At 45.2% G+C, this 26527-nt stretch overlaps 1 protein-coding gene across 5 annotated transcripts in view; it reads left to right on the top strand.

The window, feature by feature from the left end:
• Positions 1 to 26527, top strand: part of KLC3 (kinesin light chain 3) — a 1068754-nt gene that overhangs the window by 99141 nt on the left and 943086 nt on the right. Inside the window, exon 1 of one of the 5 annotated variants that reach the window (XM_085625582.1) lies at positions 25150 to 25234. The exons of the other annotated variants lie outside the window; for them this stretch is intronic. The gene's annotated coding sequence lies outside the window, so the exon portion shown is untranslated. Of the gene's footprint in view, positions 1 to 25149; positions 25235 to 26527 lie in introns of those variants that run through there. 5 annotated transcript variants of the gene reach the window in all.

Below are 26527 nucleotides of genomic sequence, written 5' to 3'. Positions count from 1 at the left end.
AAATCCCCTTTAGCTTGCTAAATGCACGTTTTCCTTTAACTATGACCTTACATGTCATTAACTGTATTCTAAAGTAAACTCTTTACTGCTTCCTTATCAGCACAGGTTTTTTGGTCTGCACAGTTATTTTACCACGTATAACTGTGTGATACTCTCTACTGATGTTTGCTGTTGTATCGTGTTTTCACATTCCATATTACCCATAACTCTGTCCTTGTCTTTGTCACTCTCGTAGAGCATAGCCTGTTTACCACCTCTCTGACTGGCTCCTTGTATTCCTTAATTTTTTTTGTAAAAAACTTTATTAGGTTTCACAAAGGTTACATGGAGGTATTATGCCACAACTCTGCTGCTCAGTAACACAGTCATTAGCCAGCATGGGATACCATTAATGCAGCAAGTATCATACAGAGTAGTGGTCGGCCAGTATACGCAGGTAATTCAGTATTCACTCACAGTACCACTTCCTTACTGGTATGCAGTCCCAGGTGTAGAACTACCTTCCCACAACTACCCCCCAGACGTGTCACTTACGTTAACATTAATGTGCCGTAGATTAGTTCCCCAATTTGTGTGTTTACGTGGATTGGGTTAGCACCATAGGGAATCACAACCAGTCCAGGGGGTAAAATGCCATTCCTGGTAGCAACGCTCCAGGACCATGATACCTACAGTTGCCTGCAGTTTAGTCTAATACGTCCGGGGAGGCACCTACAACGTCTTCGTCCTCAGTGTTCTTAGGAGATTTAAGCTCTGCAACTAACCCATCCCAAGCTCTTGCCGCCTCTAGCACCCTCTCACTTCCTGTCCTTTTAGCTATCCGCAGTCTAGTCACACCTTCACATTCTGCCAATTTGAGGAGCTCTGCTTTCCACCGTGCTACACTGGGGCCCTTCTTCGCTTTCCAATGCATGGTGATATCTCGCTTGGCCAGGTGTAGCCCCATATCTAGGAACTTGCTCGTGATTTTATTCTTGGACATGTGAGGGAACCAATGTAAGATACAGTATTTCTGAGTCTGTGCTACGTCTCTGTCGGTGATGTCAGCCAGAAACGTAATTATCTCTTCCCAATAGGTGTCTAGGAACGAGCAGCCCCAGAACATATTCTTAAAATCGGCGTCTTCTCTTTTGCAGCAAGGGCAAGCCGCCGTCTGTGTCGGGAAATACTTATTTATTTTTGCCGGGTTGAGGTATGCCCTGTGTAGGATGTAGAAATGCACTAACTGAAACCTGGCATTCTGGGTACTCTTCCATGCTCCCTCTACTAATTCCCCCCAGGTCTTCTCTGGGATATCCTCCTTAAGGTCAGCCTCCCACTTGAGCCTCAGTTCTGATAAGGGGAGTAATGTTTCTCGCGTTATGCACTTGGACAGGCACGTTACTACCTTAATTAAATGTGCCTGCTGCCATAACCGCGTATTGGCAACCCAGTGACGTTTTTGGTTCGGAGAGGCCCTCTCCCTAGTGTTTCCGCATGGTAGTAATAAGAGCTGTGTACAGCAGAAAGTCCCCTCCAGGCAAATCTTAACAGGCTTGTAGATCATTGAACAGGATAATGGCGCCTTCCTCATACAGGTCTCCTACGCAAGTCAATCCCTGTTCCGCCCAAGCCCCCAGCCTCTGCCAGTTACCTCCATGGGGCAAGGCCGTGCACATAAGTAACCGATTTTCCGGTGCGTAAGGGGGTTTAATTTTAGCCCTCTTCAGATATCTGTTCCAGCACCTGCATGCTGTGTGTAGTTCCGTAGGGAGAGTTGCTCTACTAACAGGAAGCTGCAAAATGATGCCGGATATCTGTTTTAAGGTCACAAAGTCTTCCCTCTGTTTTTCTTCTCCCCTAATGTTGCTCACCACCTATTGCGTGAGCCATTGAAATTGTGCCGCTAAATAGTAGGCCTCAAAGTCAGGCGCCGCTAGTCCCCCTTCCACTCTTGCTCTCATGAGGACAGTAAGCGCCACCCTACGTCTTCCAGTGCCCCATAGGAACCCTGTAATCAACGAACGGAGCAGAGTAAAATACTTTGTTGGGAGCCAGACCGGCAGGGTCCCAAAGTAGTATAATAGCCTCGGGAGAGTGACCATTTTGAGCAGGGCCACGCGACCAGCCACAGATAGCGGCAAGGAGCCCGAGAAGGCAAAGTTACTTTTTACCCCTCTGATGGCCTTCCCTATGTTTCCCTCTAGTATATCTTCCGGAGCATGGTATATGTGCGTGCCCAGGTATGGGAGGAACCCATCTTCCCAGTTCACCCCCTCCGTTACCTGCGGGCCAGTTCTGCCCCCTTTTGCAGGAAAAAGGCAAGACTTTGCCCAGTTCACTTTTAACCCTGCGACTCTGCTGAGGTCATGTAGTAGATTTTTTGCTCCCTTGAGCGCCTCTCCCAGATCAGCCAGAAATAACAAGAGGTCATCTGCGTACAACACGATGTGATGAATCTGCCCGTGTACGTTGAGTCCCTGATAGGCCTGCCCGGGCCCGCGCCGCCAGGAGCTCCACCGCCAGGGCAAATAGCAGAGGCTAGTGGGGACACCCCTGTCGTGTCCCTTGTCTCACACGGCAGGCGTCTGATATGAGCCCTCCAGTCTTGACCCTGGCAGTGGAGTCGGAGTACAGGAGCGCCGTTCAGCCCACAAAATCATCCCCCAGCCCAAACTTCCGCAGCACATGGAACAGATAAGGCCATTCACGGCTATCAAACACTTTCTCTATATCAACGGCGATGATCGTCGCCGTATGTACGCTGTATGTATCCGCTTCTAAGACCACCAGGAGACACCTAATGTTAGCGCCGTATTTTTGGTGGGAATAAATCTGGACTGGTCCTTACGTACTAGAGTGGTGATGTGGGGGAGCAAGCGCGTGGCCAAAATCTTACTTAGTATTTTGTAGTACAAGTTGGGCATAGAGAGTAGGCGGTATGCTGTTTTGTCTCATGGTGGCTTCCCCGGCTTGAGAAGCGGTACGATGATTGCTTCTCTAGTTGACACGGGTAGGTGGCCAACCCTTTTAGCGTCATTATATAACTGTACCAGTTTGGGGGCCAGCAGATCCAGATATGCTAGGCAGAATTCGATTGGCAGACCGTCTGCGCCTGGTGTTTTGTTCCGAGGCATGGCTTAAACAGCCCCCCCTCACTTCTCCAAGCTCAACATCTCGCCCTAATGTATCTGTACTGTCCTCATCTAGGGCAGGCAGTTCCACCTCCTGTGTGAACTCCAGTAGGTCCTCCTCCGTTGGACTCAGCTTGCTCTGGTAGAGGTCTGCATAATAGGCTAAAAAGAGATCATCGATGTCCTGCTGGCTATACCTCATTTCCCCCTCCCAAGTTAAAATCACTGAACCCCTCCTGGCCGGGTTTGCTAACCAAGTCAGAAGAGCTCCCGACTTATCTCTTTCCGAATGAGCGCTGGCAATGTATTTTTTATAGTCAAAGCAACGTAGGCGTTCTACTTGCGCTGCCACTGCCTCCATAGCCTCTAAGAGCTCCCTCTGCTTTCCCGGTCGCTCAGGCCTATCTTATTCTAGATCACGCGGTCGTCGGTCATCCCTCTCTATGTCGCGAAGCAGCACCTTCTGTACCCCCATCATCTCTGATATGTAGTGTCCTCTAATGAGTGCTTTGCAGGCGTCCCACTCCACTAAGGAGGACGTGACAGTGTTCTCATTATCCTGAAAGTAGGTAGTAAAAGCTGCGCCTATCGCCTCGTGAAACCAGGGATCTTCTAAAGCCTCAGGTTGCAAGCGCCAGGTGGGGATCTTGGGTTTGCGCACAGGAACAATGCAAGTCTACTAACTCAGGGTTGTGGTCAGACAACGTCCTTGTGAGGTATTCACTACTGCAAACCCCCTCATGGACATCCGGGAGCACAATATGGCATCTATTCTGACATGCAGTTCATCTAAAGCTGAGAAAAAGGAGTAATCTCGGGTGGCAGGGTGTTGTGTCCTCCAGGTATTTATCAATCCCCATTTCTGTTGCCAGTCATAGCTCGCCTCTGCAAGTTTGTGTGCGGGTGTGTCAGGGAGTGGAGGGTGTGAGCGAACAAGGCTGATATCTAGTGTGCAGTTAAAGTCTCCGCCCAGTAACACTGATCCCATAAGGACAGCCGCCAGTTTCCAAGACAAATGCAAAAAAAGGCTGGTTGGTCCGAGTTAGGCGCGTATATACTGCCCAGTACTAGATCTCTGCCATCCAGTCTACCCGCAACTACCGCATACCTGCCCTCTGGATCAATAATTTGTTTTGTACACTGAAGGGCACCCCACCCCTCACCCATATGAGGACTCCCCGTGCGAAAGTGGAGTAAGTGGTATAATATGCCTGCCCCCGCCACCTACGCTGCAGCGCTGCTTCCTCTTTCGCTAAGAGGTGAGTCTCTTGGATCAGTGTTATCTGAATCCCTCTGCGGACAAGGTATGAATGTATTTTATGACGTCGTACCATTGAGTGCATCCCCCGCACATTCCAGGAAATACATTTTAATCCTAGTGGGGATCCCATTGTCGTGAGAATTGTCTGTACACATTAAAAATGGCCCCCCTCGTGACATGCCTGGCCCCCCTGAACATTGCCCAACCTAGAGAAAAACCCCAACTCCCCCATCCCAGGACAGGTACCGGAGAACTAGCTCCCATCCAAACACTGCTTAAGCAGACAAATATCCAATGATGGTTGCAGGGGTAATCACCCACAGCTATGGACCCAAGTTCCCCATACCGCCGCCTCCCCCGTGAATGAGTCAGACATCACCTCCTGAACCAGCTAGGGGCGGCCTTTATTACAGTGCGAAATACAATCGGGTCCGTGAGTTTGTGTCTGAGCACTGGCATACTCCCTGCATCTGAAATCAACAGTTCCTCTTGCTGCGTCATGCGCCTCACATGCGATCGTCTGCAGTTTGAGGTGTGACCTTCGGGCAGACCATTTTTGAACTGTCAGTGTCACTGGTCGCTGGCGAGGTTTCTGATCTTCCTGCGTGCAGTCTACTCCTGCTTGACGTGGGACTGGCACTTTGTTGGCTATGTGTCGCCACAGCTTGCAATGCTCTACGGCGTTCCAGACTGAGTTCTCTGGGCGACAGGGCTTTAGATCCAGACCTATGGCTACGAGGGCTCTGCTGCTGAGAGTCTGGGCTGGAGACGCGACGTGTCAATGCTCCTGCGAGCCGAGCCAATCCCCGGCCGCTTGTGGTGTCAAAAAGAAATGAGGTCCTGCAGGATCTGCTACGCGGAGCCGTGCAGGGAACACCATTGCGTAAGGAATTTGTAATTGGCGTAGATTCTTTTTTACAGCCAGAAAGGATGCTCTGGCCCATTGGAACTCTCTTGTGAAGTCCGAATAAACCAGTATGGCACTGCTGTCAATTTGCAATCCTTGTTTTTGGCGGGCACTTTGCAATATGTGATCCCGATCTCTAAAATGCAACAGGCGCGCCACTATTGGGTGTGGTGGGGCACCCGGTTTTGGAGGTTTTGCTGGGACCCTGTGCATTTGTTCCAGAGCATAGGAGGGGGACAGCCACTTCTGTGTGGAGCCAGTCCTCTAAGAAGCCATATTTGTCCCTTCGGTTTTCTCTGGAACGCCAATGACAATAATGTAATTCCTGCGGGACCTGCCTTCACTGTCCTTGCCGCATTTCCAGCACTTTGATCTTTGCTTCTAAGTCCGTGAGTGATCGTTGCATCCCTTGTACCTTCTTCGGAAGGCCCCCTAGTTCTTTCTCATTAGTTGACACCCTTTCTTTGAGTTTGCGATGGTCATCTTTTAGCAGGTTTAAGTCCGTACCGATTGCGTTGATCTTTCCCTCAAGCACTTCTCTGGAGGCCGTAATCGCCAGCATGATGTCAGTCAAGATGGGCTTCCTGGGAGTCAGATCTTTCCCTAACTCCAGGACTTCTTCCTCATCATCTGTATGGGCACCCGGGCTGTCCGCACCGAGGGTGCCAAACCCACGCTTCTTCTGTGTCCGTCCCATCATTTTGGGCCTGCTATTATTGTCCCCCTGTCAGCAGCAGATGTACACTTCAGATCCATGGCCTGCTTAGGTGATGCGCAGTCAGGCTCTTGGAGATTGCAGTTTCGCCTCAGTGAGCCAGTGGTAAGGGCTCATCGATCAAGCTCTGCCTGTGAGGAATATGCTCCGCTATTCCTCTTGGTTTTGGATCCACACTTTATGAGATTCTGTCACTCTCATACCAGTTAGCGTACTCTAGTTCCGCATGAGTAGCTGGAGAATCATCCGTTCTCCTAGTTGGCAACAGGTGCGGCCCCACCACTGCCCAGTACCTCGGGAACTTGGAGGTCCGCGCCTTCTTTCAGTTGTAGGTTTCGGGGGATCCCACTGGGGGAGTTCAGACCCCTCCGTAAGCGGCAGCAGTCTCACTAGATTCCTTCCAACACTCACTGCTTCTCAGGATCATGCGCATAGTACGGTGCGCTGCCCCACCAGGCCACTTCACTGCGGGCGCTGCAAGTCTACAAGTCTAACCGCAATATGGACCCCTTTGTGCTGGTAGTCCGCTGCTCTCAGGAAAATCTAGTAGAATATGGGGATTGTTATCATTCACTAGCAATACTTTTCACTGTTAGGGCTCCTCTACTCCCCGTTTGGTCCCCAGTGTTCTCAGAAGAGTTAAGGTGGTCGTCTCCAGCGGAGAAAGTCTCCCACCAGGTGGTCAGGGTCAGCAATGCTGAGCCCTCTACTGCGCGGGCTCTCTCTCGATTGTTCGCCCTGGGAGCTCCCGGCCTCAGCTACAGGGTTTTGGTGGGCCTTCGCAGGCAATCCATACCCCTCACATTCAGCACCCCTCTCTCCGGACTTGTATCACTACTTATAATTCTCTGGGGCCCTTCAGGGGATCAGATGTGGTCCACCTCTTCGGTATCCGCCTCAGGCCGTCTGTGGCGCGGGTGCCATTTCACGGTTGTTCCCGCCAGATCGTCCGTGCCTCACTGCCACCGTGGAGATTTCTTTTTTCTTCTGCACCCTCGCCCCGTCGAGAGCGCTCCGAGGCTCTAAGTTGGGTGGGATGCGTTTCTCTTCTGGGTTCTGCCTTGTCGGTGGCGAGTAGTAGCGGTTATTTAGTGCCGTTCACAGCATGGGCGCCATCTTGTTGTCGTCTTTCAGGCCTGCGAGCTCCGCTTTCGATACAGATGGTGGCGTGTCAGGCAATGGGAGGTTCACTGTCCTTTAGTACTCCCACCGGATGACCTGGTTTGGCAATGCGGAGCTCTCTCCTGTGCGGGCTCTCTCCCGACTGCTCACCTCGGGATCCCCCGACCACAGCTACCGGGCTCAGGTGGGTCTTTGCAGGCAGCCCTGCCACCTCATAGTCTTCGCTGCGCTCTCCGGGCTTTCACCAATACTCGCTGTGCTCCGCAGTCCCTCAGGGGGGCAGGGGGGTTCCTCCGCTGCGGCAGCCGCCTCAGGTCGTCTGCGACGTGGGAGCCATTTTACGGGCGCTCCTTCTAGACCATGTTCGCCTCCACGCAGCCATGCAGGTTACTCCTTTCTTCGGTGCTCTTGTCTTGCCAACAGCCCCCCAAGTCTCTCTGTTGGGCGGGAGAGGTGCCGCTGCTGAGCTCTGCCTTTTCGTCAGCGAATCGCTTCGGTTATACACTGCCGCACACGGCGTGGGTGCCATCTTGCTGTTGTCCCGTCCAGGCCTGCAACTCCGATTTCGTCTCGTACAGCGGCAAAGCGGGCGATTTTGACTCACTGTTACGTATCTATAATACAAGGAGTCCCCCGGTTTATAAATCCGCCACCCCAGGGCTGTCCGGTGCTCAGGATACTTCATTACGGGGAAGTGGCGGTCAGAGCTCCTCAGCTCGCGTCCGTTCCTATCGGCTGCAGGCCACGCCCCCTCCTTGTATTCATTCGTGAGTGCTCTCTTTCTGAGAACTTTTTTTCCTTTTTTCTGAGGCACTCCAGGAGAGTACATGTGTTTTCAATTGTCTCCTGTATGCTACTTTACAGCTGTAACATGCTGTATTTCTTTGAAATGTTTTCCTGCTTCCTATCTTTCTGATTCTACTTATCAGGCTCATGCCGCAGCCACTGAAAGTAGGGGAGTGGGGGGTGCTGAAGAAAACCCCAAATTACCATGGTGTAGTTCAGGCGCAATCAAGCAATAAACTAGCTTGTTGTGCAAAGACAGAGGTCAAATGTTAGGCTCTGTCTTCCAGGGAGCTTTGTGTTTACTTTTCGTTCTCTGACTGCAAAGTCAGAGGATTTATGTGACAATCTTGCTGGGGATGTAAAAGGAAAGGCTTTAGAATGTGTTTTTTTTCTAGCACACAACTAAATTTACATGCCGGTAAACAAACTGTCCACCTATTTCAGAAAATACCAGAACTAGCAAAGCAGAACTGAAGCACATTTTTTTTTGTAATTCTGAAGTGTGGCCTAACAAATATTTTAATATAATGTAAACTAATCGATACACTTGGTCAGTGTTTCCAAAACTGTGGGTCAAGACCACTGGTGGGTCACTAGCAGAAAGCACACTAGGCACCAGGGATTTATTTCATTTATGTATGTAGGGGTGGGGGCTGCCCAAAATGGGCATGCTAATATTGACCCCACAAAATGCCACAGTATTTCTGCCCCCCCCCCATAGCAATAGCCCCTTCTCTGCCCCCTGGGGGGGGGGGGCAGAAAGCCCACTAGGCACCAGGGATTATGTTTTTTTAAATGTAGGAGTGGGGGCTTCCCAAAATGGGCATGCTAATGCCCCCATCCCCCAAAAGGTTAGGGGATCCAAGTTAGCCATACCTCCCTGGACTCACCTGGGTTTCTAGGTTTCAGAAATGTCTGGATTAGGTAGGTTTCCCTAGATGGCCACTGAGCCCTGGACCAAAAACTCAGGAGACCACTTTGCAAAACCCGTTGTTTCATGATAGATAATTTTGATGTCTCCACAATACATTTTAAGCCCTCCTCTGCCGCGGGTACTTGGCCCATCGACAGACATCAGGTACCATTTTTATCAGGAGATGCTGGGTGGGTGGAAGTTTGTGGCTCCCTGCAGATTCCAGACTTTCCATCACATTTTTTTACAAAGTTTAAGGGTTTACAAGGGATTCTGGGTAAGAGAACCTGGTGAGAGCCACCCAAGTCAACCCATCCTGGATTCCCCTGGATGTCTAGTTTGAAAAATTTACACGTTTGCTAGATTTTCCCAGGTGCCGGCTGAGCTAGGGTCCAAAACCCACAGCTAGGCGCATTGCCAAAAAAGGGTCAGTTTTCACTGGAAAAATGTGATGTGCCCACGTTGCTTTATGGACCATTTCCAGGTTGAGGTTGAGGTTTGCAGATGATTCTGGGTAACAGAACCTGGTGAGAGCCACCCACGTCACCCCATTCTGGATTCCCCTGGATGTCTATTTTTAGGAAAAATATACAGGTTTGCTAGGTTTCCCTAGGTGCCGGCTGAGCTAGGTCCAAAATCCACAGCTAGGCACATTGTGAAAAAAGAGTCAGTTTTCACTGGAAACTTTTGATGTGCCCGCGTTGCGTTTTTGTCCATTTCCAGCTGCGGGCACTGGGCCACCCACACTAGTGAGGTACCAATTTTATCGAGAGACTTGGGGGAATGCTGGGTGGGTGGAAGTTTGTGACTCTCTGCAGATTAGAGAACTTTCCTTCACAGAAATATGAGGGAAATGTGGGGTTTTTTGTACAAAGTTTGTGGTTTGCAAGGGATTCTGGGTAACAGAACTTAGTGAGAGCCACACATGTCACCCTCTCCTGGATTTCCCTGGGTGTCTAGTTATAAAAAATGTACAGGTTTGATAGGTTTCCCTAGATGTTGGCTGAGCTAGGTTCCAAAAGCCACAGCTGGCACATTGCGAAAAAAGGGTCCGGTTTCTGTAGAAAAATATGATGTGTCCACGTTGCGTTTTGGGCTCTTTTCTGTCCCATGCACTAGGCCTACCCACACAAGTGAGGTACCATTTTTATCGGGAGACTTAGGGGAACACAGGATTGTACAACAAGTGTTATCACCAATTGACTTTCTGTGCATTTCTGCCTTCCAAATGTAAGACAATGTGTTAAAAAGAAGTCATTTTGAATAATGTCCTCTAATTCACATGCTATTATGGGTAACCACAGTTAAACTCTATATTTTGTTCCCATTTCGGAAATACATAGGTGTCCTTGATACCTATTTTTCACTCTTTATATTTTACTAAATGAATTGCTATATACCCTCTCATAATGAAAAACCATTGAAAGGCGCAGCTCAGTTATTGGCTCTGGGTACCTCAGGTTCTTGGTGAACTGCAAGTCCTATGTATCACCACAACCAGAAGGGTCCAGCGCGTGTAACCGTATATTGCTTTAAAAAAATCTGCCATACTTAGAAGTTACAGGTGAAAACCTTGGCACAAATGGCTGTTTTTTTCAACTCAATTTCAATTATTTTTATTACAACTGTTAGTTTCCTAAAGAAAACCTTGAATGATCAACACAAATGGCTCTTGCTGAGTTCAGAATTTAGCCTACTTTTCAGAAATGTATAGCTTTCCGGGATCCATTATTGCTTTCACACTTATTTCTACTCCTAACTGAAAGGAGTTTGAAGCACAAAAAATAGGACAAATAGGCAATGTCCCAGTAAAATGCCAAAACTGTGTAGAAAATTTTGATTTTCTGACAAAAGTCTGCCTGTTACCGAAAGCTGGAAAGATAGTGATTTTAGCACCACAAAACCTTTGTTGATACCATTTGCAGGGAAATAAAAACCAAATGCTTTCTTCTGCAGAACTTTTCCCCCATTGTTTTTTTTAAAAAGACCAATATTTTACTGTATTTTGGCTAATTTCTCAGTCCCCTTCAGAGGAATCCACAAACCCTGGGTACCTTTACAATTCTCAGGAAATTGGAAGAAAAGTACACAAATTTGATGTGGATACCTTACGTGGACAAAAAGTTACAAGGACCTAAGTTACAAACTATCCCAGATAGCTAAAAAAAAAAGGCTTAGCATGGGGGGAGGCCTAGCAGGTAAGGGGTTAAAGACAGAGGTCAAATGTCAGGCTGTTTTTTTAACATGAGTATTGATGTGTACTTTTTGTTCTCTGACTGCAAAGTGAGAGGAGTTTTTAAAGTGAATTATGTGACAATCTAGGATGTTGTTTGTTGCAATGCCCAACAAAATGTAAATCCCTGTAAATGAACCGCATAAATCCAGCTGTTTGGAAAGCACAAATGAAGCACTTTTTCTGTAATTCTGAGGTCTGCTGGAAACAGATAATTTAATTGAATCAAAATAAATGAAGACACTTGGTGAAGCAGAAATGATAAGTATTCACAGAAGCCTGATTTTCACACGTTCTCATTTGTGTGCTCTATATTCTTTTATCAGTAAATTTGGTTGCCATTTCAATGGAAATTGAGCTGTCTGTAAAAGACCATGTGCTAGCAAACAATGCTTCCTGGCCATTACAGGTAGGTGGGTCGCAAAAGTTAGTTTTTCTAAAAAGTGGGTTGTAGTTTGAAAACTTTGAAAACCACTGCATTAGGTGATGCTCATTTCCGCACATCATTTAATCAGTAAAACTGTATGTCTGCAATTGTAATGGTCACTTCCTCTGAAAATGTGTTGTCTGTAATGGCAGTGCTCTACCACACCATGCATATTTCACTGTACGACACTCTACTCTGCTGTACGCTGCTCCACTCTATGTCACTGTATGCGATTCCACTCTACGCCACACTGACACTCCAACACTCTTCTCCATGCTATGCCACTCTACTCCTGTCTACGGCAATCTACTCTCCTCGATTCTCCTCTACTCCACTCCATTCTATGACACTGCAGTCTACTCTATGCCACTTCACTCTACACTACTCCTGTCTACAACACTTTACTCCACTCTACTGACCCTCTACTCCATTCTCTGCCACTCCACTATGATATCTACTTCACTCTACGACACTACACTCTGCCACTTTTCGCTACTACTCTCCACATCACTTTACTTCATTCTACACAACTCTTCTGTAAGCCACTTTACTGCACAGTGTGCCACTCCACTCCACGACACTACTCCACTCTACCCCACTACACTCCACAACACTCTACTTCACTCCCCTTTACTCCCCTCTAAGACACTCCACTCCACAACGCTGAACTCCACTCTGTGCCACTCAGCGCCACTCCACGCCACTTTTCTCCACTCCACACCAGTCTACTCTACTCCACTCTACGCCTCTCTACTCTGCTCTTCTCCTCTACATGCCAATCAGCTCTACCCCACTTCACTCCACTCTACAACACTTTACGACTCTCCACTCCAGACACTCTACTCCATTCTACGTTATTGTCCACCACTCTACAACACTCTACTCTGACACTCTACTCCACTTTCCGCTGACACTCCACGGCTCTTCCATGCCCCTCCATTCTACTCCACTCTACTCCGCTCAACGTCACTCCACTCTACAACACTCTACTGCACTCCAATCTACAACAGTCAACTGCACTCTACGACACTGCACTCTACGACACTCCACCCTACCCCACTCCACGATACACTATGCCACTTTAATGAACGCTCCACTGCTCCACTCTACACCAGTCGACTCAATGTCACTCTGCGCCCCTCCAGTCTACACCACTCCACTCTACATCTCTACTCCATGACACTCTGATGGTCCACAACTCTCCACACTACTGTACTTCACTCTGCACCACTCCAAACTGACACTCTACTCTACTCTAGGACACTGTACTCCACTGTACGCTGCTCCACTCTGCGACACTCAGCAACATTTCACGACTCTCGACTCCTCCCACTCTGCTCCAGTATACTCCACTCTACTCCACTCTACTCCACTGTATAACACTCTAACACTTCATTCTACGACACTCCCCACTTTAACACTTCACTCCACTCTACTCCATTCTACGCCAATACCTTTTAGCCATGCTAAACAGCAGCCACGCTGGTATACAATATGGCTAAAACACATTGGCAAAGCTAATTGATCTCACATAGGAGAAACGTATTGGCTTTGCCAATAATTGTTAAATAAATTGAGGGATTCCCCCTTCCCAATTTGAAGATTTAGCCGCACTGAAGATTAGGAAGTATTGTAATATTTTTTATTGCATCCTCATAACTTTTTTAAAACAATAGGTTCTTAGCCACTGTCTTCAGACTATTGTGCATTAAATCGTAAATTATATGGCAGGACCTGAAGGCCAGGATTAGGATTTCAACTTCCTTAACTTTAATCTCCAGCAACCATTTTCACAAGATATGTTTAACAACACAACTTCATTTCCCATAAGTCTGTGGAAAAGGTCAAACAGTTCCTCCAATCAGAGCGCTTAACATTCTTGTAACTGTCCCTGGAATGTCTCTATCCCCCTCGGTGTTGCCAGATTGGGCTGTTTCCCGCACAATTGGGCAACATTTTTCCCAATTGTGCGGGAAGAACACATAGCTGGCGGTAGACTACTTTTTGGGCTTATTTTCACCAGTTGTGCGCAATTTTTTTGCTGGGGCGGCGCCGACACTCAAGCTACTAAGCCAACCAGTGGTGAGCAGTGGCACGAATGTCAGCAGCCAATGAACGCAAAGTGCGCTGTGTGGCTGAGACATCATTGGGAAGGACACAGCATGCTACTTTCTACAGACGCTCTGCTGAAGGCAGCTGTGCGTGTGTGTCTGTGTGTGCAAGTGCACCTGCTGCTGTTGCCAACTTGCCATTGCCAAACTTGTTGGACACAGTCTCTTTGGGTATGCGTGCCGTGAATCTAGTAGCGCGCGAAAGCGCTTCTAATGACGGCCCTGGAAATACTGTTTGCCCATCCCCCGCGCACTTTATTAAAATAAGACACGCGCGAGCGCCCAGTGACGCGCGCTCGCCGCTCTCTTCATCGGAATCGGCGGCGCGTAGGGCCTGATTCCTCGCAGTTTACGCGGAGCTCTGTGCAGCACGAAGAGACCGACCAGCTGTCCTGTTCTCCAGCCTCAGTGAGTACCTGTCAAGCTGGAGGTTAGGTGGGGTGAGGGTCTTTCAGCTAATATTAGAGCAGTTTAGGTGTGGTCAGGGACTTCCAGGGTTTGTTACACCGCAGTTCGCGGGATGGACACCCCCCCCTCCCATCTCTTCCCCAGATCGTGCTCCGCTCTCAGAGGGCGTTGGGTTTGAAGCGATCAGTAGCTTGTGGTGGCAACACTTTGGTAATATCAAACCGCTTGAAAGTTCAGATGGTTGGGTGTACAAGTAAGGCACATCACTTTCTACTCAAATTAGAGTGTAACGCATTTTGCAAAAGTAAAACAAAAAATACACAGAAGGTGACATATTATAATTTAGCAGCCTATGCTGGGCAGTATGGAAATCAAGTTAAGGTCGTGGTCCCAGACAACTGGCCGTGAGCCGGTACGGAATCAGGGAGAGGGTTTCTTATGCCACCGCACAAATAGGCTCCGGGGAGTAGGCTTAGAAGCGTTAGGAGTCAGTAGGATCAGATGATTTGCCTCAGTTTCATTTTCTTTTCATAGCTTGTTCTTGCTTAAATGAGTGTCATTTCTTATGTTTATCTGTTTACATGAACTTAATTTCTTGATTTTGCTTGCAAAAAAGTGTTACTCTTAGTGTCATACATTTAACAGTTGAATGTCATTCATAAGTACTCTGAAACCTTGAAAATGTCACACATAAGCTCTCTTAAAACGTGGCAACTATGCAGTCTGTTTTCATGTTGAATAGTGCCCTTCCATTTCTGGTGCTTTGCGATAGTTTTAAGATCTTCGTAGAGTTTCTCGTTGCTGAAATGGCTGTAATTTGTTATATATGTTTCCTTCATCTTCGTTGCTTGATTTTTGCTTGCGAGAAAGTGTCACTCATAGTCGTTGAATGTCACTCAGAATTACACTGAAATTATGAAAATATCACACATAAGCAATCTGAAACCTTGGCAGCTATGCACTGTGTCACTTTTCTCTCGGGTCTCAGACTGTCAGACCCGGCCTGGTGGTGCAGCCCTGTGCTGCTGTGGCCGTCGACTTGTGGGGCCTGGCCGCAGCATGTATAGTAAGAGTAGGAATGAGTAAATCACTCTGAATCAGATGTTTTGTATAGACTTGTTATCTTTCATGTGAACATTTGCTGTTGTAAATTGTTCTGATAACTTTGGATCTAGCTATTGCTATATAATAATCTCAAATAAGTGAAGGTTGCTGTGCTACTGTCTGTGTATTACCTGTTCTGTGTGAGGGAAGCGCACACTGCTGCTGCTACCACATCCTCTCCCATAGGTGATACTATTATTCAATTTAGGCAGAAGACTGCACATTTTGGAAGCTAAAAAGTGTACTATTTTACGTAATCTCTTAAAGTACCCCCCCAAACAAAATACAAGTTAAAGGAGTAATTATTTTAACATGGGTTTGTCTCTGAATCTCCCTCTTATTTGTTTCCAAATGTTGACAAATATGCTCTGGATGAAAAAGAAGTGGAGGTTGTCAGACTCCATTCGGGAAGGAGGGAGGGGGCTTGAGGGCTATGGGGTAAACGGGGGCTACTAGCATTATGAAGAATGTTCATACAGCAGACCGTTTACTAAAAGGTATTTATTGTAGATACAAAAGAGAGCCGCCCCAGCACCTGAGTCAAACAGAAGACAATCTCCAACTGCCGCAGAGCCCAGACGCAGCTAGGCAAATGTCAACATTCCAGATGACATATGACAATTCTGCTGCATGCTCTAACAGAGTGACATCACCACACACCTCCCTTCTTTTATTAAAATAACATTTATAACATAGAATAAAATAATGTGCAGATCACAAGAATACAAAATCTACAATCTACAATCGTTACACAACAAACGACAAACAGTCCCATTCACACATACTCCCGTAACCAGCTCGGTTTGACACGATCCCTGGAGCTTCTCCTGACACCACCATCCCCTCCTAAAACTCTTTCGTCATTTCGCACCTTTCCTTGTGAAAAGACAGGATCTCTAGCTACACGAGACGTGTTCCACCAATTACCATTGCTCAACTTAACAGCATTTTTCCTGACTTCAACAACCTGTTGAGGATCCAAAAACTTTGACAAACCTTTCCTGACAGACACAGGATTCTTTATCCTCACCCAGTCTCCAACTTCAATCTTGTGATCTTCATTCCAAATAGTAAATTCACTTCTCTTCTTACTAATCTCATAAGACTTCTTATTCGCAGAATCCCAAATACTCCTCATGTCACAACCCTGATGAAAAGACTTCACCATCCAAAAAGGATAAACCTGTGAAGAAGCTTTCCTGCCTCTCGTGAGTTCGAATGGGCTGAAATTTGTAGACACATGAGGAGAAGTGCGGTATGACCACACAAGATCCCTAACTGCTTGAAACACACACATATTAGATCTGTAGGCAGCTTGAACACACTCCACAATAACCCTATTAAACCTTTCAGTTTTGCCATTGCTCTGTGGATGATAAAGGGGAGTTCTCGTGTGCTTGATGCCAGAGGAATGCAAAAAATGATTCATTTCTTGTGAAATAAATTGGACACCATTGTCCGTGAGGATTTCCTCAGGGAAACCTTCTCTGAGAAAAATCTTTTTAAGACAGTTGATGACACTCTTTGAATTAGGTACACCAATAGGTTCAACCTCAACCCATCTGGATAGGTGGTCCACAAGAACAAGAAAATATTTTGAATTTGTAGGAAGAACATGAAATGGACCAAGAAAGTCCATGCCCAACTTTTGCCAAGGCCTTGCAGGAGGAGATACAGGATGTTCAACAGAACCTTCTAGAACAAGAACCTTATCACTAGCATTACAACGTGCACACTGTCTGACCAAATCGTCCACCTGGATATCCATTCTAGGCCACCAAAAATCTGACCTAACTTTTCTTTTGGTGATGGTAGAACCTAGATGACCTGAATGAGCGCTCAATATGATTTTCTCACGATAACAAGTGGGAGGTACCAATTTGTCACCCCTGACAACCTTTCCACTCTCAAGAGAGAGTTCACTGTTAACCTTCCAGAACATTTGAAGATCTGGAGAAAGACACTTCTCTTTTGGCCAACCTCTTTTAATCAATGAAACAACTTCACTGAGGATGGTATCTTTCTCAATTTCAGAAACCCAATCATCCTCCGCAAAAGACAAAATTTCACGATTCACACAAGCTACAAAACACTCTTCTACATCATTTTCCCACTCTTGTTCACTCTCATCTGTTATAGGCAACCTAGAAAGACAGTCCGCTCTACTATTTTTCCCCCCTGCAATATACTCCACAGAGAAAGAGAACTCTAACAATTTAGTTGATAATCTAGCCAGACGAGCAGTAGTGCGTTTTGGATTTTTCCCTGATAGAATATCAACTAAAGGCCGGTGATCAGTTCTTAGAACAAAAGATCTACCCCACAAATATGACTTGAATTTTTCCACACTCCAAGTGCAAGCTAGTAGCTCTTTTTCAATTACGGAATACTTCCGTTCAACTGGACGAAGGGTCCTAGAGGCAAACCCTACTGTGTGCTCTCTACCCTCAGCAAACTGCGAAAGAACAGCACCCAAGCCGTACTCGCAAGCATCAACCGTAACCACAGTTTCTCTACCTTCTACAAAAGCTTGCAAAGCTGGAGCTCGTACAATGTGACTCTTTATACTCTGAAACCCCTTCTGACACTCTTCTGACCAAATGAAAGTTGCCCCCTTTTTGAGTAGAGCTCTAAAACACTCAGTTGTTTTTGCAAAATCCTTCATAAATTTAGCATAAAATTCACAGAGACCCAAGAAAGACATAAGTTGTTCCTTATTTTGTGGAGCAGGCGCTTCAATGATACTCTTGATCAACCCTGGTCTGGGCTTGATGCCTTGTTCAGAAATTATATGACCCAAATATTCGATCTCCTTTACCTTAAAAGAACATTTGCCTCTTTGTAGGGTCACACCTCTACTTTCTAGTATTTTAAAAACATGTTCAAGAACCACATCATGTTCAGCCTCATTCTTAGTAAAAATAAGAATGTCGTCCTGAAACACTACAACATTGGAAATATCTGTGAACATTTCTGTCATAAGTCTCTGAAAGACCGCAGCCGCAGAAGCTAGGCCGAAAGGTAATCTACAAAATTGGAAAACACCGTCAGGAGTTACAAATGCTGTGAGATGTCGGGACTGAGGATGAAGTTCGACCTGATGATAAGCCGCCTTGAGATCCAACTTAGTGAAAAATGAGGAAGACCCAACTTTGGCGATAAGGTCTTCAATACGCGGAAGGGGAAAACCATCGACCCAAATAGCCTCGTTGAGACTCCTCAAGTCCACACACATCCTCAGGTCCCCAGATCTCTTCTTCGCCAAAACAATGGGAGAAAGCCATAGAGTGGACTCGACTTTCTCAATAATTCCTTGTTCACACAATGACTGAAGATGTTTGGAAAGATCATTCCTAATACTCAATGGAACATTGCGCAATTTGTGTTTGATCGGAACTACATTTTCCTTTAGTTTGATGAAATGCTGAAAATTTGTAATTCTACCTAATCTATTTTCAAAAACTTTACTAAATTTGATTTCCAAATTATCAACGGATAGAGTGCTAGAAAGAGAAAGCGTGTCCTGTGTAGAATGACTACAATTATGGTCTGTTTTTCGTTTTTCAATAAAAACAGGATTTTCTAACCCAGGTTTAATCGTTAAGCCAATTTCTGCTTGATGAATGAGACCAAGGACATTAATTCCTTTTCTGGCCACATAAACTTTGCCTTTGATACTCTCACCTAAAACATTAATGGTAGCCCAAAAATATCCTAACAAATCAATATGGCTGCCTTCAAAAGCTATTGTGAAAACGTCAGGAGGTAATAAACAGTTTTTAAACCAAAACTTCTGATACTTTTCTCGAGAAACAATTGTGATTCTAGCTCCTGTATCAACTAATAACTGAATCATGTTGTTCTCTATGGTGACGTCAACCTCAGGATCTGGAATATGTTGTAACGCATTCTCATGACAATTTTTTACCACTACAACATATTCTTGGTTGATAACGTCCTCTTCATGTAGATTATCAAACTCATTGATTACACATCTAACATTCCTTCTTCTGCCACTCAAACAAACTTTCGCAAAATGTCCCATTTTCCCACATTGCCCACATTGTTGGTTTGCCGCTGGACAATTTCTAAAAGATGAGACATGTGCTGATGACCCACATCGATAACAGTACATACTGGAATTCGGTTGTCTGTTCAGCATAAATGCTCTCCCTCCTCTAAAGTTACTTAATCTTCTGGTGTTGTTGCGAAAAGTATTACCCCTGAAAGTATTTTCTTGAGCAAACATGTAAGGTTTCACAGAAGATGACTCAGAGTGTTTCGTTGAAGTAGCACCTGAAGATGATTCAGAATGTTTTGTAGAGACAGCACCTGAAATAGAAGAATTCGCTAAAGCTGACTCAAGCTGTTTGGCATCATCAATGGAAGTTTCTATACTTTTAGCAATGTCGACCGCTTCGTCTAACGTAGGATCCTTGCATGTGAGTAGTCTTTGTTGAACTTTTTTGCAGTGACAACGTGCAACCAGCTGATCCCTTATTAATTGAGAAGTAAAATTTTCAAATTCACATTTGGAAGCTAACACTTTTAAAGCTGTGATAAAGGTGTCGATGCTTTCTTCTGCTTTTTGTACTCTGGTAAAAAATTTGTATCTGTGCACTACAACATTTTTTGTTTTTGTGAAGTGCTTATCCAGTTGTGCCACAGCTATCTCAAATTCATCAAGATTTTCGTCTTCAGGTGGAACATATGGAGGTAGATGATCAAATACATTCTGTCCTTCAACTCCCAAGTGATAGTACATTAAGTTCTTTTTCCTATCTGGTCTGTATCTCTGACCATCAATTGCTCCTAAATATGCTTTGAATGATCTGAACCATAGTTTCCATTCTAAAACAGGATCTCCTGGATCTTGTAAAAAGGGCGCTGGCGCAATGACACTTTGCATGTTGATATTGAATTTCTGTTAAAGATTAATCAAGAATGAGGAAAGAGAAAGTAAAAAAAAATAGAAGAAAAGAAAGAATTAAAATAGCAGAATGAGATAAAACCAAAAAGAGAGAAAAAAAAAAAAAAAAAAAAAAAAAAAATCACTATTCTTGCTGAGACTAGGGATTGAGAACAACTGATAGCAAGATATTACACTGCATTGTAATATTTCCTCAGGACACTAGATGGCAGCATTGTTCTCTTTCGTGGAATCAAAACAAGAATAATGTGAATAAATAAATAAGCTGTGCGTGTCAGCGATAATGCGAATGATAAGAAAAAAAAATGACACGCAAATGCTGAGCGTGTCAGCGTTGATTTTCCAGCGTTGAATTGCTTGAATTAGCCAAAAGTATGCTGATGCGCTGCATGCGTATATGTCGATGCGTTCCATGCGTGAACGTCGAACGTAAAGGAACAATGCGTTCCAAGTACAGGAAGACAGAAGGATGCGTTCCAGGTGCGTAGAAGAGGCGTGCGACAATGAAGAATGTGACGGAACAGGGTGCACGAGAAGCTTTCGAAGCGCGAGCAAATGCTGCAGTTTAGAAACGGTAAGGAAATTGAATACAGAAACTTTTGCCGATTACTGGCAAATGTCCTTACTGCCAAAGTCTTATATGCCACGTAGCTCGTAGTGACAGTGCAAAAGAAGTAAAAAAAAAACGGGTGCGGCTCTCTGATACTTAAGTTTCGGATTGTTTGTAAACGCTCGGACGGGCAACGCTTTGGCGCTAGAATAGAAAACGAAAAATGTACTCACAATAGAGTCGTGGGTTCAATCTTGTTGCGAGGCAGGCATACCTTGGCTTTGTTCGTAAAAAAAAAATCTTGATTGGCAGAACATCACTGGGTAGATTCGTATCCCATCTTCTGTCGCCAATTGAAATGAAGAATGTTCATACAGCAGACCGTTTACTAAAAGGTATTTATTGTAGATACAAAAGAGAGCCGCCCCAGCACCTGAGTCAAACAGAAGACAATCTCCAACTGCCGCAGAGCCCAGACGCAGCTAGGCAAATGTCAACATTCCAGATGACATATGACAATTCTGCTGCATGCTCTAACAGAGTGACATCACCACACATTACCTTTGCGAGTTGCTTAAAATACAAATTAGAGGGAGCAGTAATTAGCACATAATAGTATTTCTGGTTTTCTCAATCTCTGCGTTTTCTTCTATTGTAGCTTTAGCAGTGCCTGTTACAAATTGCAATGTCACAGTGGTGACAGGTCATGAAAATGAGTAGCATTAACACAGGTGCCCAGTTAACCCCCTTGCACTATCTGTATATTGAATAGAATTTAGATTCATCCTTTACGTGGTTTCTGTGACTATTTCTGCATAATTTGGGAGTTGCGAGTTTGGGCTGGTTTTTGGGCTGAAACTGGTCTGGTTGTGGTAAATATTTCATTACCGGTACTATTTTTGATGCGGTAAAGTCTAGTAAGAATAACTCAGTAAATATAAGAGGCAGAATCCGTGGTATTAGAGGTTCTAAAAGGCTTTATTCCTCTACAAAGGAATTACAGTGCGAACTGTAGGCTTCAAATTCCATCACCACGAAGGTTCAGGAAGGGAAGGCAATACATTATTGACAAGTAATGATATTTATATGAAAAGTATTACATTAAGACAGATGCAAGAGGCGTAACAGCTGATAATACAGATAATGATACACATACGTAATGAAAAGAGGCGTAAACATAGGCGTAACTAAATACGTCATTAAACATGATGTCACAAGTGGGTGGATCCATAAGAGAATCCTGCAATGTCAGCAGAAATATTGGGCAGAGATGCGCGCGCAGCCGCATGACGTGTGATTGACGTGCAACTAGAGGGTGAAGGGGACTTGACATTTAGCTCTACATGTGGAGACAGAAGTCTGGGGGGTCATGTCAACCTAATCCCAAATCATATCTAATATCTTATGTTTAAAGAACTGTATTATCCAAAAGGAAAGGTCTCTCGGACAGAATCTATTCTATACTGACTGTTAGTGTGTGTACAAGCGTCTAAATGTCTACATGAGATGCGAGGGGGCAGGAATCTTCCATGGTAACAGGGGCTATGAATTACTTGCATGAGGACAGTGAGGCCTGGCCCTTTGCACTGTAGCTGGAAGAATGTTTACCTAAACTACTAGACAGGAATGCATCGGATGAGGAGCGGAGCAGATAATCTTGAAGGTGAAATACAGTTTTTGGCAGGCAACAGGCTGGATCAGGCACCGTTAGCCGCGCAGGGAGTAGGACAAAGTTCATGGATACAGATGCAGGCTCGGACTGGAGCTTTCAGAGGCAGAAGGCAGGAAAAGGCTTGATGGCAGAATTCAGGGCCTACTCGCCTGAATCTGTAAAATGTGGAAAGTGAACCACATAAAGTCGGTGGCCTTTCATACTTAGAAATGGAATATCTGACCCATTCATGGCGGATCTGAAAGAGAACATGTTGACGGTGGACGCACATGTATTTGCGTCTTCATAACTGGAACTGGAGGGAACATACATGTACTTATAGCATGCACATGGAGCCGTTGGGGTCTACGATAGGGGACATAACTGATCACAAAATTCATATTTCCTCATTCCCTCCTTGTCCCCTACGGACCCTCAGGAGATATCGATCTTCATCAATCCATCGATTTGTTCATATAGCATCATTTGTTCTTCTTTCTTCTTCCGGGATCTTGAACGAAAACTTGGATGCGGGATACACGATGTGGCACACAGACCACAAATCGCTGGCCCACATTGTAGACATAAGCAGCAACTGAATAGTATGAGAAAGCCAATACCTAGGAAGGATAGGATCCTCCATCCCCAGGCTGACAACACGCTCCAGAACCAACCGGACCAAGTCCAGGTGCCTGGACTCTGGTGTATCTGGCTTATAATCTTATGAAGGCGAGTTATGGCTTTATATACTGACGGCGAATTTTCTGGTATGAAAACACAGCAACTTGATCCGATGACCCTACAAGCTCCGCCCCTATCGGCCAGGATGACGTCAAGGACAAGACGATTTTGAAGCACAACAATTCGCATAGCAGACTGTTCTTCTGTTAAATTGCCTAAGGCGGAAGTAGTCTCGTTCACTACTGCTTCAAGGGTTCTAGTTAATCTACGTATCAGCTTACTATTAGTGACTGTACCTATATAGGGAAAGAAACCTTTATTGAAATCTGTGTATTGCTCCCATGCCGTTTCAGTGTAATCGACAATCGGGAGATCTCTCTGCTGTCTATTGTGTACTAAATGGATATTTCTGTGATAGTCAGGAAGGGCTAGAAAAACAGGTGGCAGAAGGAATGCTATATAACAGGTACCATCCCAATCTAGAGGTAGACGTATATATGCGGTCTGGCCACATATGAAGTAGGAATGACAGGAAGCTCTAAATGTAGACTTGCCTTGATCACTGAATTTTATTACAGTGGTGCATTTACTATGGCCCATGTGTATGGAACCATTCTTTCTTACACATAATTCCCCTTTAACTGGGAATACTGACATAGCGGGCAAGATTGGCGTAGCTTCGGATTCAACATTCAGAATCAGGAGGTTAAGCGTAAAATTACCTAATCCATATACTTCATTTTCTAGATCAGTTCCTGTTCTTTTGGGAAGTCCCTCCTTGTTAGGGTAGCAGACTTTAAGTAAAACTAGGTTCAGGTTTCCCCATACCCAATTGTCTTGATAAACTACGGAATTTGAATCTAGGGAATTAATCAAACTAAACCATGCTCCACAGGAGCCATTGTGTGTGAACGGATACGGAAAGAGGGGCAAAACTCCCTTATAGTTCTGATAGGGAGGGAGTCGGCCACATATCCAACAATTTGTAGCATTGCTGGTCTGATGGGAATGATGTAACATACTAATGAAAGTGTTGTTGCGCAGCGCAAATCTATAGGACAACTCATGCGGAGGTAGTTCGCTAAAAGAATGTTCAGCAGTGACATTGTAAGCATGCTTAGAAATAGGGTAATACATATGTAGTAATACACTAGAAATGATGATCAGAAGACTTAGAAAAAACAGAATTAATAATGTCACTATGCAATGACTACGAAGCGATTTACAGTACGCATGTTTTCTAATCTGTATCTGTCTATTTCTCTCTCTATTTCGGTCTAGAGGATACATGTCAGAGACAAATTCAACCGATTCACCTTGGAGAGGACTTAAACAATCAAATTGTCTGACTTGCTAGACCTTAGTTTCAGTTTATAGAGTTCGTGTTTTGTCTGTTCAACCAAGGGGAGCTTTGAGTCTGTCTGTGAGGGAATGCAGGGCTGAGTGTTCACATCGGACGGTAGTCCATAAAATTTCTTGATATGACTCGAGTGTAACCACCCTTTACGTCCCTCAACCTTCACGGCTGTCCTTGTTGTCAGCAAGACGAGTTTGGGCGACTTCCACCTGGGCTCCAGCTGAGTCTTCCGGTCGAAGTTCCTCACAAGAACCAGATCACCTGGAACCACGTCATGGGGCTTCACCTCAGTGTTATCGTGAAAAGCTGCAGCTACCTGTTAACGACAAGATTGTAGTGTAGACATCAAGGAAGCCAGGTAATCTGTCAGCATATTACAGTCAACATCAGTGATTTTGCGAGGTATAGGTGTCCCCCACATATTTGGTGGTCTACCGAAGATCACCTCGTACGGGGATAGCCCTGTTCGAGAATGTGCTACCATTCTCATGTAAAAGAGCGCAACTGGTAAGGCTATTATCCAATCGACACCTTTTTCTCTACATTTTTTGGACAATCTGATTTTCAGAGTTTGATTATGACGTTCCACAAGACCTGCTGCCTCGGGATGTCGAACACAGTGGAATTTCCATTGGTAACCTAACAGAAGTGAAACGTGTTTCATTAGTTCGGATGAGAATGGCTGGCCGTTATCTGAGTATACAACACGTGGTAAACCGAATCGTGGGAAGAATTCTCGAACTAGCTGTTTGGCAGTAGTCGGGGCAGTGTAATCTGAAACCGGGTAGGCTTCTGTCCAACGGGAAAGAGCACAGACAACTACGAGAACATATTTGAATCCTCGACATCGTTCCATCTGGATATAATCCATCTGGAGGACTTCAAAAGCATGATCGGGAGGTTGAAATCCACCCTGCTCTACGGGGATGCTTTTACCTGGATTAAACTGACAACATATCATACAGGTACGTACTTTCTGTTTGGCTGCTGCTCGCAAGTGTTTGTTGAACCAAATGTGTTGAATGCTGTCTAGCATAGCTTTTTCTCCTAGGTGCGCTGGACTATGTATTGTGTTAATAATGACTTGAACCATGGAGTCGGGAAGAAACCATATAGATTTTTCCTTCGTCATCCATCCTTGATCCGTTTGGATCCCTCCTAATTCAGTCCATTTCTTTATTTCTTCTGGTGTAGCATGTGTCTGTATGTCAATTACATCAAGGGCGGGATCCTTAACTGTCATGCAATGTGTTGGTGTCTGAACTATTGTCTTTGTCGTGTCAGTTGTATGAGTCTGATTCTGAGCAGTCTGTTTAGCTGTTCTCTCAGCTAGGTCATTACCCTGAGAAATGATATCGGTAACTTTTGTATGGGCTTTGCATTTCATAATCGATATTGCAGTAGGTAGATGAATCGCGTCTAATAGGGCTTGAATGAGGGGTCCGTGTTGGATGTGGGCACCGTGAGAAGTTAAATAACCTCTCTCTCGCCACAGCACGCCGAAGTCATGGACGACTCCGAATGCATAACGTGAATCTGTGTATATGTTGACTTTCTTATTTTTGGCTTGAATACAGGCTTGTGTCAGAGCGATGAGCTCTGCTGCTTGAGCTGACAAAGTGTTAATACAATTTGTTTCAATGACTTCAGTGTCTGTTGTGACTGCGTAAGCGGCCACTAACTCTCCTGTACTTGTTCTCATACATGAACCATCTACATACAATGTCAGGTCTGGATCTGATAAAGGGATGTCTGTCAAGTCTTGTCTAGGTTTCGTCGTGATGGTGATGACTTCAATACAATCATGTGCTAATGGATCTATTCCGTTTACTGGCAAAAGTGTGGCAGGATTTAACGTATTACAACGTCTGATTTCTATATGTGGCTGAAACAATGTTAATTCATAACCGGTGAGTCTCGCTATAGTCAAGTGTTGTGTTTGTGTGCGGTTCAAGAGAACCTCTACTGCGTGTGGTACTTGTACTGTCAATTGATGTCCTAACACTATGGCATCGCTTTGTCTGATTGCTAAAGCTGTTGCTGCCACCGATTTCAGGCACGCAGGAAGAGCCTGAGCTACTGGATCTAATGTACTAGAGAAATAAGCACATGGTTTGTGTGATCCTGCTTGTTCCTGAGTGAGTACTGACAAGGCAGTACCTTCGCGTTCTGTAACAAAGAGTGTAAAAGGCTTACTGTAACATGGTGTTGCTAAAACAGGTGCTTGGCATAAAGCTTTCTTTAAGCTTTCAAAGGCA

This window comes from Triturus cristatus, chromosome 9 (assembly GCF_964204655.1).
Source record: "Triturus cristatus chromosome 9, aTriCri1.1, whole genome shotgun sequence".
NCBI lineage: Eukaryota > Metazoa > Chordata > Amphibia > Caudata > Salamandridae > Triturus > Triturus cristatus.
Note: the sequence above shows the minus strand (reverse complement) of the source record. Positions and strands in the feature narration are given on the sequence as shown.